The following is a 13,799-nucleotide window of genomic DNA, read 5'->3' on the forward strand; positions in this document are numbered from 1 at the left end:
ACAGCTTGATAGTATAGCCATCATGATGGGAAGTCATGACTGTGGAAACATGAGGCAGCTGGTCACATTGATCAGCATTCAGTAAGCAGAGGCAGATGTTGCATTCAGTTGCTTTCTCTTTTATTGACTCTGAGACCTCAGCCCATGAGATGATGATGCACATGTCCACAGCGTGATTCCTTGCTGTAGAAAAACCACTGAATATCCCTCACAGACATATAAAAGGTGAGTCTCCTGAATCATTCTAAATCTTTCCAAATTGATGAATAATGTTCAGTATCATAGTCTTCTGGGAAAATTATACTAATTCTCAGGCCCTTGCACACTCACATTTGCCATGACTCACTGATGTTCAGGGAAGCTCAGCAGGAGTAAAATGAAAATAAAAAAAGAAAAGTCAAAACAAATTGGTGAGACATAAAGTCTGACAGAAAATAACTAAATACTCACAAACATATCAGATAGTTTCAGAGAGAACAAACATGTTTTTAAACAAAAGTGATGAAGTTCGACCAGGAGTGGAAAAGTCTATATTCCTGCATAGTGCATGAAATGGACCAGTTAATTCCAAGAAGAAGAAAACAAAACAAAACACGGGAGAATGTTTGTCTTCAAGGTTTGTTTTGCCGAAAGCAATAATGAATGTCAGGGAGACCAAGGCTGGTTTCTCCCAGGATAGACCTGGTGAGTTTTGCTAGGGTAGGATAGCTAAGGTGCCATTGGCAGTCTGTTATCAGAATCATCAAAGGTCACCTAACCTCAGTCACTTTCTCCACTTACAAAACAGCCTTGCTGAGTATTACAGCACGTGGTATTTTATGTTGTATTTTTGAAAACACAACTGTTTTATGAATGGATATCTGGAAAATTAGATATCTTTTGTTAGTTATCACTCTAGGAACACTGGCAGGTCAAAGTACCTTGGAAAAGAAATTAAGGAAGCCTTTGTATCTCCCTACTAAGAATTCACTCAGTAGGGAAAATGACTCAAATAATTAATTTGCTCATAATAATAGGTTTTATTCAAATTCTCTAAATTTATCTCCAGGACAGTTTCAATTTAACCACCTACTTGCAGAAAATGTCACACCATGCTTGACATTATTCATGTCACATATTGGTTCTTTAAGTGACTGCATCAAGACAGTAGAAATGTTTACTTCTCTTGATTTAAACCACACAGTTAGTTGCATTTGTAAAAACAAGCCTTACCAAATCAAAAAACATTGTGCTGACAAGCTGTGAGCAATGACAATAATTCCACTAATGCAGTTGCCTAGTACACTAATTATCCTAATGACAGTTCCGTTGTCTGATAATCGCATCCCCCAAGGACCATATACAGTCAATCCACACAGCTGCAGAGTCCTCTCCAGGCTCATTTTACTGTTTCCTGCCTTGCTGAAAACTCCATTACATTACTATATTAGCATAAACAATCATCATACTGAACATGAGCTGAACATACAGACAGTTAAAGTGCTGAAGGGTAATGGAAAAAATTCCTAGATGAAGTGATAAATCCAGTCATTCAATTTTGTAGTTTCTGATAGAGCCATAACTTTAACTTCAAATCTGTGTCCATCTAAAGTAGGGATAGGAGGTTTAAATGTTTGAAGAAACTTAAAGAACAATATATTTATATAAATAAATGACTGTTTAAAAATATTTTGAAAAGATAGCTGAAGTAGTTAACCTAAATTAAGGGATGTATTAAAAAGCCCTATAAAAACCTATGACCTTTTTCAGTTCTGTTGGGTTCTCGCTGCTGTGCGGTCTCCAGTGCCGAGCATCTGTCACCATGCCTCAGAAAACTGAGGAAATCAAGGACTTTCTGCTCACAGCCTGACAGAAAGATGCCAAATCTGTCAAGATCAAGAAGAACAAGGATAATGTGAAGTTCAAGGTTCGCTGCAGCAGGTATCTTTACACTCTGGTCATCACAGACAAGGAGAAGGCTGAGAAGCTGAAACAGTCCCTGCCCCCTGGTTTGACAGTGAAGGAGCTGAAATGAACCAGACCTCTCTGTTTTGACCATGAAAACCCCTGAAAAGTTAAAAAAAAAAAAAAACTGAGTTGAATTTTTAAAAATAATTTATATTTAAAAGATTTACTCAGCACAGAGATATAATAGGAAACATTGCACAAAGGGAACAGAAGTCTTATGAATAGTTTTCAAAATTTAATATTGTAATTTTTGTTTATTTGTCTTTCTAGAAAGAATCTCATAGTTCCAAACTTCTTATATGACAGAAGGTGTCTTTGATTTCTGATCTGCCTGACTTACTTTCAAATTCCTTGAATTATTGGGATGTGCTATCTGTATTATTTAAATCATTGCTTTCACAAAAGTGGATTAGTACATACAATGTTAGCCTTTGTTTGTTTTTTGTTTTTTTTTACAATTATTACAATATGAACTTAGGAAAATTAAAAGACCTTTCAAAAGAATATTCAAAAAAGAGACCCAACGTTTACATCAGAGAGATTATCTTTAGTCACTGAAGATTTAATTAAATTTTCCTTCTACCACACTTAAAGAAAATATATATTTTTCTTTCAATGACTACTATCCAAAAGAGATAAAACTGCATTGCATATTAATGCTATAGTAATCCAAGATTTGTATAAAATTGTTTCCAAATAGAATTAACAATTTATAAATTTATTTAAAATGAGTCTGATAAATTAAGCCACCACTACTCATGTATTTTTACTTGGTGTTGCATGTAATTTTCTTTTTGCTTCAATTTACTTGGTTTGCCTCAGTGAGTAGCAAAATACAGCAAATAGAAACAGGAATCGAACAAGCACAAAGGCTCTGGTCCTCCAAAAAGATGCCAAGATAAAATTGGTTGAGAGATACCAAGTTTGTAGATAAAAGGAAAGGACAGAGGTTTCCCTTGCAACAATCAGTGCAGGTCAGGCTCTGCTGAAAAAGATGAGTCAGTCTAGTAAGTTATTCAGGTAACAGAGAAGTTCTGAGCAACACTTGTCTAATTTGGGGAAGAGCATCTGAGGGAGGAGTCTCATCACCATGGTCATCTGAAAATAAACTACAGAAAAATGGTCATCTGTGGGAGGAAGCCCTTTTAAGTACATGAGATCTCTTGATCACTGTTGGGTCCTGGACTGAAAAAAAGAGGAGAAAGAGGAGTTATCACCATCATTTGCTACTGTCCATGTTTCCTGTGTACTTGACATGATGAGTCGCCTCATTCTTCTGCCACCATACCTTCCTTGCCTTGGTGTCCTCAGATAATAAGCCAGCATCTTTCCCTCCCTGAGTTACTCTGTCTAATAATTTGTCACTTTAACAAAGGAAGTAACTCATTCAATAACCACACAGAAGACACGGACCAATGTTCTGGTAATTTCACTAAATTTTGTACACAATGAATGGGAGTAGAATGTGGCTGGAGCATCGATGTTTCTATTTTGTGACATAGAATATTTTATGAATGTTTAAAGTATTTTTTCTTGTCTTTGTTTGAGGTCAGTAGAAGAAAGTGACCAATAACTGACAGTTATCATTGAAAGATGTACAAAATCAAAACTGTGAAATTTTGTTTTTGTTTGTTTGTTTGTTTTTTGACTAGTTGCAATCTTTGTTGCTGGAAAGGACATCTTCCAACCTAGGTACATCTGCTGCCAATATATACATCATCACGTTTGTGCTTTAGAGTTGCAGATGTTTTAGATAAAGGCCTATAACAATTTTAGTTTGATGAAGCACTTGACAAAGTAAGGGCTAATGTAAGATCCCTTGGAAAACATCTTGAATCTTTTTTTAAAATTTAATCTTCTCTCCTAAATACATTCTGACCACAGCTTCCCCTCTCTCCAGTCTTCCTAGCCTCCCTCCACCCTTCCTCTCCCTCAGATCCACTCCTGCTCCATTTCCCTTAAGAAAAGAGCAGACCTCCCAGGGAAATCAACAAAACAGAACATAACAAGATACAATAAAACTAAGCATAAACATTCATATCAAGACTGGGCAAGACAAACCAGTAGAAGGAAAGGGTCCCACAGCTGCCAAAAGAATCAGAAACACACCCACTCTCACTGTTAAAACTCCCTCATAAACATCAAGTTAACAATAATAACACATACACAGAAAACCCAGTACAGACATATGCAGGCTGCATAATCGTTGCTTCAGTCTATTTGAGCCCCTATAAGCCTTGCTTAGTTGATTCTTTTGGCCATTATCTTCAGATGTCCTTGACTCTTCTGGCTTCTACCATTTTTCCCCTCTTTAGATGCATACTGCTAGATCTCCAATTTGGGTTCTCTGCTCTCTTAATGTTTAACTGTGTCTCTCTGAATATGTTCCCACAAGCTGCCTGAGGAAGCCTCTCTGGTGATGATGGTGTTAGACATCAATCTGAGTACAGCAAAATATCATTAGGAATCACTGACTGTTTTCCCATAAGTACTCTGAGATATCCAGCCTCTGGTTCTTGGTCACTAAGGCAGTATCAGACATGGGATCCCTCTCATGGCCTGGGCCTCAAATTAGACTAGCCATTGGTTGGCTACTCATACAAGTCATGAACCTCCATTGCCTTGGCACAACTTGCAGGCAGGATAGAGTGTAGGTCAAAGGTTTATGGTTGGCTTGGTAACTTAGACCTAACATAGGGAGTTTCCTGGTTATAGAAGCTGGTCAGTTCAGGCTCCATATCCCCAACTACTAGGGGTCGTTGCTAGGGTGGTCTTTGTAGCATCCTGGGAATTTTTCCAGATTGCCTCCCCCCAAATGCCCTCCAATTCTAGTCATATCTCCCTGTACTCTTTTCCTCTATCCCTCCCATTTCCCATTCCTACATACCTCCTGTCCTCCTTCAAAATCTATTCTATTTAATCTTCCCAAGAATCCCATGTGTCCCCCTAGAGTCCTTCTTGTTACTTGGCCTTTGGGTGTCTGTGAACTGTAGAATGACTATAATTTACTTTTTTTTCTTGGTTTTCTTGAGACAAGGTTTCTCTGTGTAGTTTTGCGAATTTCCTGGAACTCACTTTGTAGACCAGGCTGGCCTCAACTTATAGAGATCCACCTGGCTCTAGCTCCCAAGTGCTGGGATTAAAGGCATGTGCCACTACCACCCGGCTTATTATAATTTACTTAACAGCTAATGTACACTTCAAGGTCTGAGTTACCTCAGAATGATCTTTTTTAGTTCTATTTGTATGCAGCTTTTATAAGATCAATTTTAACAACTAAGTAATACTCCATTGTGTAAACACTCACCACATTTTAATTATCCATTCTTTTATTGACAAACATCTAGGTTATTTCCAGTTTCTGACTATTATGAAGAAAGATGTTATAAACATAGTTGAGCAAGTATCTTTGAGGTGGAATGGAATACCCTTTGGGTCTATGCCCAAGAGTGGTATAGCTGGGTCTTGAGATGGATTGATTTTCTGAGGAACTGCAATATTGATTACCAAAGTAGCTGTATGTAGAGTCCCACAATTTTTTTCTAGTGAGATCTGAGCTTGTTTTACCAGCAGGGCTTTATTAGAGGGTTACTTGACACATGTGTGGTTACCAGATGATTGGAAGGGTCTGCACTTGGCTGTGCTAGGGTGAGGTCTTTTGCTCCACCACTTGGCATTCCTATAAATAGCCCTTTAGAAGATACAGGAGGGTCTGGTGGATAATTTTGATCCAGGCACTCCTGAGACTATCTTGTGTTTCTACCTGTTTCTATCCCTTCTATCTTTCTATCAAATATTTCTCCCTCCTCCCTCTTCAAGATTACCCTAGGAAAAAAGTGGGAGGGGACCTCCCAGAGAGAAATTGGTAGGCTTCCCACAGCTGTACAACTGTGTACTCCCACAAGCGAAGGGTAAGTGTTCCCTTTGCTGCACATTCTTCCAGGCATGACTTGTCACTTGAGTTTTTGAACTTAGTCATTCTGAAAAGTAGATGAAATCTCAAAGTAGTTTTGATTTGCATTTTCCTGATGATTAAAGGTTTATGTTTCATATAACACAGAATACCAAAATCCTTCCAAGAGGTGTGGATTCTGGTTCAGATCCATATTTATTGGTTGAATGATCTTGAACAGGTAAGTTTCTTCACTTGCAAATGGAAAGCAATACCTTGGGGAGAGGTTTTTGTTTTTGTCTTTTAGGAGAACGAAGGTTAAGGAATCTGAAGAACACTGGACAAATGAGACAACTGAAGAAAAAGGACAAATCATTTTTAAAAAAATGTCCCAAGAAAAAGAGTAAAATGGCCTATTGGTATATCATCTATAAAATTTCAAAAGTCTTCCTAAATGTTTGTTTCTGCTCTTCTCTAAAGACATTAAACACTATTGGTCTTCTTGTAGTCCCAGTTCAATTATAGTTTTAAGCTGGCTTTGGAGTTAGAGAATGGCTCTCTCCTTTAAAACCAAGCATGTTGTTAAAAGGAAAATGTTTGTTAAAATGCAAACTCTCTGTATCATGCCAGAAGAAAGAGCCATCTTATGATATGGGACAGGAGAAAAAAACAAAAAAACAAAAAACAAAAAACAAAAAATAGGGACTATTCTATTACTACTAATAATCTCAGTTCTTTGATTCTATTCTGATTATTTAAATTTTGCTTAAAGTATGAATTTTATATCAAAATTCACAAGATTACATATATATATTAAACTTTGTTAAGATAATAATGGCGATATAGAGTACTAACTAATTCTAGAAAAAAAGCTTCAGTCTGCTGCCTATGTATGTCTTTGTGTTCGAGTCTTTATCAGTTTTCTGCAGGAAATCATGGCCTGGCCTAACATCAAATTTGAAGTCTCCAGGAAGAAGATGGGGCCCCACAACAACAACAATTTCACATGGACAATAATAATATCACTAAGCTGACAAACATCATCTACAGATCAGCTTTGGACTACATACTGCTCAGAGCAATTTTTAGAGGGCTAGCTGAGATGATCCAGTTTCATAAACTACTTGAATAAGGACTTGGAATAAACACTGAACTTTGGCATTATGCACAGAGTGAACAACAAAAGATATAGCTACCTTTAGTAGAATTTGACAATTAATCCAAAAATTTTCTTTTCAGAATAAAGATGCCTTTGCCCATATCCAGCAGGAAGCAATTTTGAGAACAAGACTCTCACATTCCCAAAGGGTTGATATGGAGCTGGTAGATTTTTGGTCTTTTAATGGGCTTTGGGTCTGGGATAATTTTCATTGTTTAGGAGGGTTGGTTACAATTTGTTGTTAAGGGTTAGGAAAGGGGCTAAGCAAAGAAAATTTGACTTAAGATTCTTGTTTTAAATAAATGAATAAATAAATAAATAAAAAGATACATAGAAATGATAGAATAAAGGGTAGATTATTGAATCTATTCAGAAAAATAAATAGAATATATAGATACAATATAGATAAAAAAGATAGATTATTAAATCTACTTTTAAAAGACAATACTAGTTTTAAATACTTTACATCGGAATGGATTTTTATAAATTATATACAAATTATATATATTGAGATAGAAATTGTTAGAAAATGCCACACATATATTTCTAATCTTGTTCAAGATATTGTTCTTATACAGTTAATTTAATAAAGTAATGCAATTTGCTGATTCTTGAATGTTATTACCAACTATTAGGATATAAAGAAATGAAAGTAGTGAGACATTAAAATAAAACTTGTGGTCATGTTAGGTATGTTTTCAAGATCGAGCAGATATATTTTAGATAGACAGTTCATCTTCAAACCCTTCAGAGATCTACAGAATATTGCATTTGAAATTCTTTTTCTTTTTTTTTTTTCTGAGTCAGGGTTTCTCTGTGTAGCTTTGCGCCTTTCCTGGATCTCGCTTTGTAGACCAGGCTGGCCTCGAACTCACAGAGATCCACCTGGCTCTGCCTCCCTAGTGCTGGGATTACAGGCATGTGCCACCACCGCCCAGTGCATTTGAAATGTTTTAATAGCTTAATTTTTTTTCTTTTTTATATGACTATGAGACATGTCAGCTTCTGACAGTACCAATCTACTTCAGAGAAGATGTGGACATTGAAGAAACTGCATATGGAATTAACTTCCATTGTGGCAAAAGTTAGACACAGAACAACAAAGTATCTTTGAATTGACTGCTGATAAACAGGACAAAATGGACTGATAGGACATGAAACAAAGGACTACCAATTCTTGCAAGACAAATATGGTTGTGGCATTAGCAATAGGCATCCTCTGAGGCCAGGACAATAGGGCACGACTTCTGAAGTGGCTTTTGCAAACTGGAAAAGGTACAGTGCCCTTTTCTTTGAAGGCAGCTGAACAGGCAGTGGACTGATGGCTTCTGGTGTGCAGTGGAACAGTATCTGAAACAGTAATTCTTGAAAGAGTAAATAAGCTGATGGAGTCAACCCTCTCAATGGTAGACTGGAATTTAATAAAAGAGTTGGAGCTATCCACAAGCTGAGAAGAATGGGATGCCGAGATGAAGCCCCACACATGAGCCAAGAAGAATGGACAGCTAAATTAATAAAACATCAACAATTTCCAGAATTTAAAACCCTGAATCATGACAAGACACTAGTGGAATTCAGGTGTTTCTAGTACATAGATTACTCTCACCAAAGTTGAGGTCCAACTGATGGCCTTGTGTACATCCTACCTCACAAATGTGTCTGTCGTATATGCTTAGCCTATAGGCTAAAGATGATGCCCCAACGTTGCAGAGAAATCTTGGGTGACTGTCCAGGCAGCTGGCTGTTTCTGTCAACTCATATTTTTTTTTGAAAGTTGCTTGTTTGCACTTCCTGCTTTTATTTTTTTAGGTAATATTATCTCCTTCTTGGGTCTCGGAGAGAGTTGAAAATTAGATAGTTATAGTTAGTTAAAGATTAGATAGGTATAGTTTTCCTTGTTAAGAATTTTAGAAAAGAAACTCACTAGAGAGGTGTAAGTATATAAATTTGAAAGCCATTATAGGATAGTACTGTTAGTAATACAAGTTAGATTAGAAAGTGAATCAGGTACATTTTTGACTTACCAAATAGGATAGATAATGGAATATTTTCTCTGAGTTTGTCAAATGCAAATGGACTAGACATTGTTTAGGTATTTATTGTATATAGTTATTGTACTTATTGTATATAGTTTTTTATATTAGTTATATTTTGTTGTTTGTGGCTGTTGTGAAGTTTGTTCTTTCCCTGATTTGTCTCTCAGTTATTTGTTATTTGTTTTCTGTTCTTATTTCATGTATTTCAGCAGATCACTTTTAAGAAAAACACCCTAACTCAATGTACTCATTGTTTTATGAATGTGATACATAAACCAGAAGTAAATGCATTTGAAAAAGTATACATTTTCATATCACAAAATTCAGCTAGTTATCAGAATGACTCTCATTATCTTTGATTTATAATTGGTCATCCTAAAACATCAGCAGAGCCAAAAATGTGAAGTGTGTCCTCAGGAAGTAATTACTAAGTAAAGTGAGACAAAACAGAGGACAATTTCATATAATGTTGCAGTTATAGCAAACTGGACATACAGATGATAACAAGTCATTTCCTCTAGTATCATTAAAGAATACTACTTGCCATCATAATTTTTCAAATCTCAACTATAATTACCTCTCCTTTTTTACATTTATTGACCCAGTGGCCAAATGATCTCTCACTTTGTTCCAGAAGTCTGACTGAGAAAGGCCCCAAAGCTACATGATTCTAGAAACAGGATACCTGCCAGATGGTGACCATTGCATGGAACAATGTACAGAAGACAAGGCTGGAATTAAAGATAGGTTTACAGAATGAACTGCAGAATAATGAAGATTTTACTCAAAACATTGTGTAATATCCCAATGCATCCTATACCTAATCAGAGGAGCTTATACCTTCCTCCTAATTTGGACATTCTCTATATAATTTTTCTTAATGATTATAAGTACTAGAAATATTATCTTTCATGTCATCACTAGGATAATTCACAAGAAAAACAAATTTATTCATTTTTAAGTCCTATGATAAGCCAAAAAGGACATTCATTTCTAAGGATTTACAGACATTTGTATTACTGAACACTGATCTTTTGCTGAAGCATCGTTAATCTAATATTAAACCAGATTTATGGTTTTTTTTGCTGTGGATATCACTCTGTATAAATAAAGTGCTGATTGGCTAGTAGCCAGGCAGGAAGGATAGGGTAGGTGGGACAAGGAAAAGGAGAAGGCTGGGAACAGGAAGGCTGGGAGGAGACACTGCCAGCCGCCGCCATGAGAAGCAATGTGTAAAGACCCTGGTAAGCCACAAGCCACGTGGCAAAGTATAGATTAATAGAAATGGGCTAAATATAACAGTAAAAGCTAGATAATGGTAGGCCTGAGCTAATGGCCAAGCAGTTTAAATAATATAAGTGTCTGTATGATTATTTTATACATGGGTTGTGGGACTGCTGGGGGCTTGGTGGCACCTGGAGAGAAGCTCTCCTGCTACAACATACTATACAAAATTTACCGTGGAACTGCTACCCTGAAAACATACATAATTGCAAAGACCATTCACCTTAGAATCCCTCCTAACTTCTGATGTTATAAATGTGATCAAAATTATGTATTACTATTTAGAAGAAAGCAATTGCTATACAGATAGGGTAGATGAAAAATAATTGCAAAGGAAAAATGTGGCAAAAAATGTAAATAAGCCTTGTTTAGGAATGACGAGTTGATTGGCAAAGATGCATTGCATCTGAATTAGTCACAGATGCAAACAATTTACAAGATAATTAGAAATACTCTTTGGCATATTGACTGTCCATTAAAAACTAAATTCATTTTAATAAATCTATAATTATGAAACTGTGCTATGATAAATTTGTTTATGAGAATCATCTTTTTCATCTTCATACCTGTTCACCCGTGTCCTTGACAGAGAGCAAAAAGCATAGGTAATTCCACTTTTACTAGTAACTGAAGCTGTTGTTAATATCCACCACCTCATTGTTATGAGAAAATTTGAGGCATAAACTGAAACAATAAGAATATTTACTAATATTTTTAAAATCACAATTAATTCCTGGTATTTTTCTCAGTTGGCTATTTAAAGGGAGTAAACACAAACAATTAATTTTTGTATAAATTAAGTTGAAATATTTGGCAGAGATTAGGTAAAATTTCAAAAGTTTTAAAAGCAGACATTTAATTTAATAATGAATATATGTTGACACTAGTAATGTAAAAACTGCAATGATATTTTTCTTTATGATAAATTTCTTAGTTTTAAGGTATTCACCAAAATATTAAATATTCCTTCCATTTTTATTATTGTTTTGTTATTTAATAAAATTGAAATAAACTTGCTGATATCTTAGTTAGGGTTTCTATTCCTCTGATGAAACATCATCATCAAAGCAAACTGGGGAGGAAAGGGTTTATTTGGCTGACACTTTTATATCACCATCCAAAGAAAGTGAGGACAGAAACTCAAACAGGGCAGGAACCTGGAGTTAGGAGCTGATGCAAAGGCCACAGGGGAGTGCTGCTTACTTTCTTTACTTTCTATGGCTTACCCAGTCTCTTTTCTTTTTTTTTTCTTGATTATTAATTTATTTCTTAAATTTTTTTTCATTTTACATACTAATCCCAGTTTCCCTTCCCTCCCCTTCTCCTGCCCTCCCCCACCTCACCCAGTACCAGGCCCTCTCCATTCCTCAGAGAGGGTAAAGCCTCCCTTGGGGAGTCAACAAGTCTGGCATACTATGTTGAGGCAGGACCAAGCTCCTCCCCACTGTGTCAAAGCTGAGCAAAGTATCTCACTCTATGGAATGTGTTCCTAAAAGCCATTTCACCTGGGGTAAGTTCTGGTCCCACTGCCAGGGGCTTTCCAAACTAATCTAGTGACACAACTGTCACCCACATTCAGAGGGCATAGTTCAGTACCATGCATGTTCCCCAGCTGACATCAGCCTGCCTTCTTATAGAACCAAGGGCCAAAAGCCCAAGGGTAGCATCATCACATTGGGCTAGGCCTTCCCCCATCAATCTAATTAAGAAAATGCCCTACAGGCTTGTGTGTAACCTGATCTTATGGAGTCATTTCTTTCCTTCTCTTTCCTCCCTCCCTCCCTTCCTTTGTCTGTATCTCTCTCTCTCTCTCTCTCTCTCTCTCTCTCTCTCTCCTCCTTGCTGTTGTTGTTTGTTTTTGGCCCCCTTTTTTGGGGGGGCACCATTCAACTCCCTAATAAATCACACAGAAAAGCATTATTACTTATGAATGCCCAGCCTTAGCATGACTTACTTTCTAGCCAGCTTTCTCTAACTTAAAGTTTCTCATCTACATTTTACCTCTGTGCCTTTCCCTTTCTCTTACTTCTGTAAATCTTACTCTTACTCCATGGCTTGCTATGTAGCAGGGGGGCTGACCTCTGAAGTCCTCCTCTTTGTCTGACTCCTACTTCTCTCCAAGATATGTTCTTCTATGTATACTCTCTGCCTGCCAGCCATGCCTAACCTTTCTCTTGCCTTGCTGTTGACCATTCAGTTCTTTATTAGACCACCAGGTGTTTTAGACAGACACAGTAACACAGCATCACAGAGTTAAACAAATGCAACAAAACAAAAGTAGCACATCTTAAAATAATATTCTACTAGACCCCTCTCTCTCTGTCCCCTCCGCCTCCTCTCTCTTTCATTCTCTTCTTTTGTTTTTTTGTTTTCAAAGACAGGGTTTCTCTGTGTAGCCCTGGTTGTCCTAAATTCATCTGAAGACCAGTCTGGGCTGAAGCTCAGCTGCGATTAAAGGCATGCAACACCAGTACCTGGCTGGAGGCATTTTCTTAATTGAGGTTCCCTCCTCTCAGTTGACTTCATTTTCTGTCAGGTTGACATAAAACAACCCAGCATAGCTGACCGTATTTTAATCATAATATGTAGATTTATTTGATTTTTGAATCTTTGCTACAAATATTTGTTAGTTTTCTGTGACAGAAAGGATTTGAAATTTTATACATATAGGATATTTTGATATTGACATGAGGAAAACTGTATTTTCAAGGAATGTTCAGATGGAGGAGAAATGCATGTAAACCATTCACTTAAACATGTGTTAAACTAAACATCTTTCATTTTGTATTCTGAATCTAAAACAAAACTATCTCCTCTAAATATGAAATATATAATATGTTTTATGACTATTGGTATATTGAGATACATGTAAAGATTTAAGTCCCTATTTGATGTTGAAAAGACATACTGCTGTATTTGAAGATAATGTGACTATAAATTGGGTAGTTATACAAGATCATACACTTCAGAAAAATTCTTTAAAGAGCAAATAACATTTTAAAATATTTGAGGTGTTCATAGGTATATGCTATATAATTTGGGCAGTGATACCAATATCATGGATGAACATTTTTAATTTATGATTTATAAATTGATGATTTCATAAGAAAAATATGTTGTATATATCCATGATTAGTTGAAGGGAAACAAATATTCCTTTGAAAATACACAGTGATTTGTAAGTAGAAACTGTGTTTTGTGTATCGTGAATTTATTTCTGAATAAGTGTGATAATTATTTAGGAGATATTAAAATGAATTGATTCTTCTATGCTATTCTGGCCTGTTAGGCAGAAGTGCTGAGCACACATTCATTGACATGTTCCATAAGAACACAGAGAGAACTGAAAAGATGTCCCTTTAGCTCCCAGGAATTTCACCCAGCTATAAGGCAGCAAACATGCATACAAAAATCTTATCGCTACTTAGGAAATGCTCTTGAAAAATGCACCAGAGTTATTGGGAATAATGCTTGGTAATTT

The 13,799-nt window shown here is 36.3% G+C and overlaps 1 pseudogene; it reads left to right on the top strand.

The window, feature by feature from the left end:
• The first annotated feature begins 1,801 nt into the window (after positions 1-1,801).
• LOC118585138 lies at positions 1,802-2,014 on the top strand (annotated as a pseudogene).
• Positions 2,015-13,799: the final 11,785 nt, after the last annotated feature.

Source organism: Onychomys torridus, chromosome 6 (genome assembly GCF_903995425.1).
Source record: "Onychomys torridus chromosome 6, mOncTor1.1, whole genome shotgun sequence".
NCBI classification, from domain to species: Eukaryota; Metazoa; Chordata; class Mammalia; order Rodentia; family Cricetidae; genus Onychomys; species Onychomys torridus.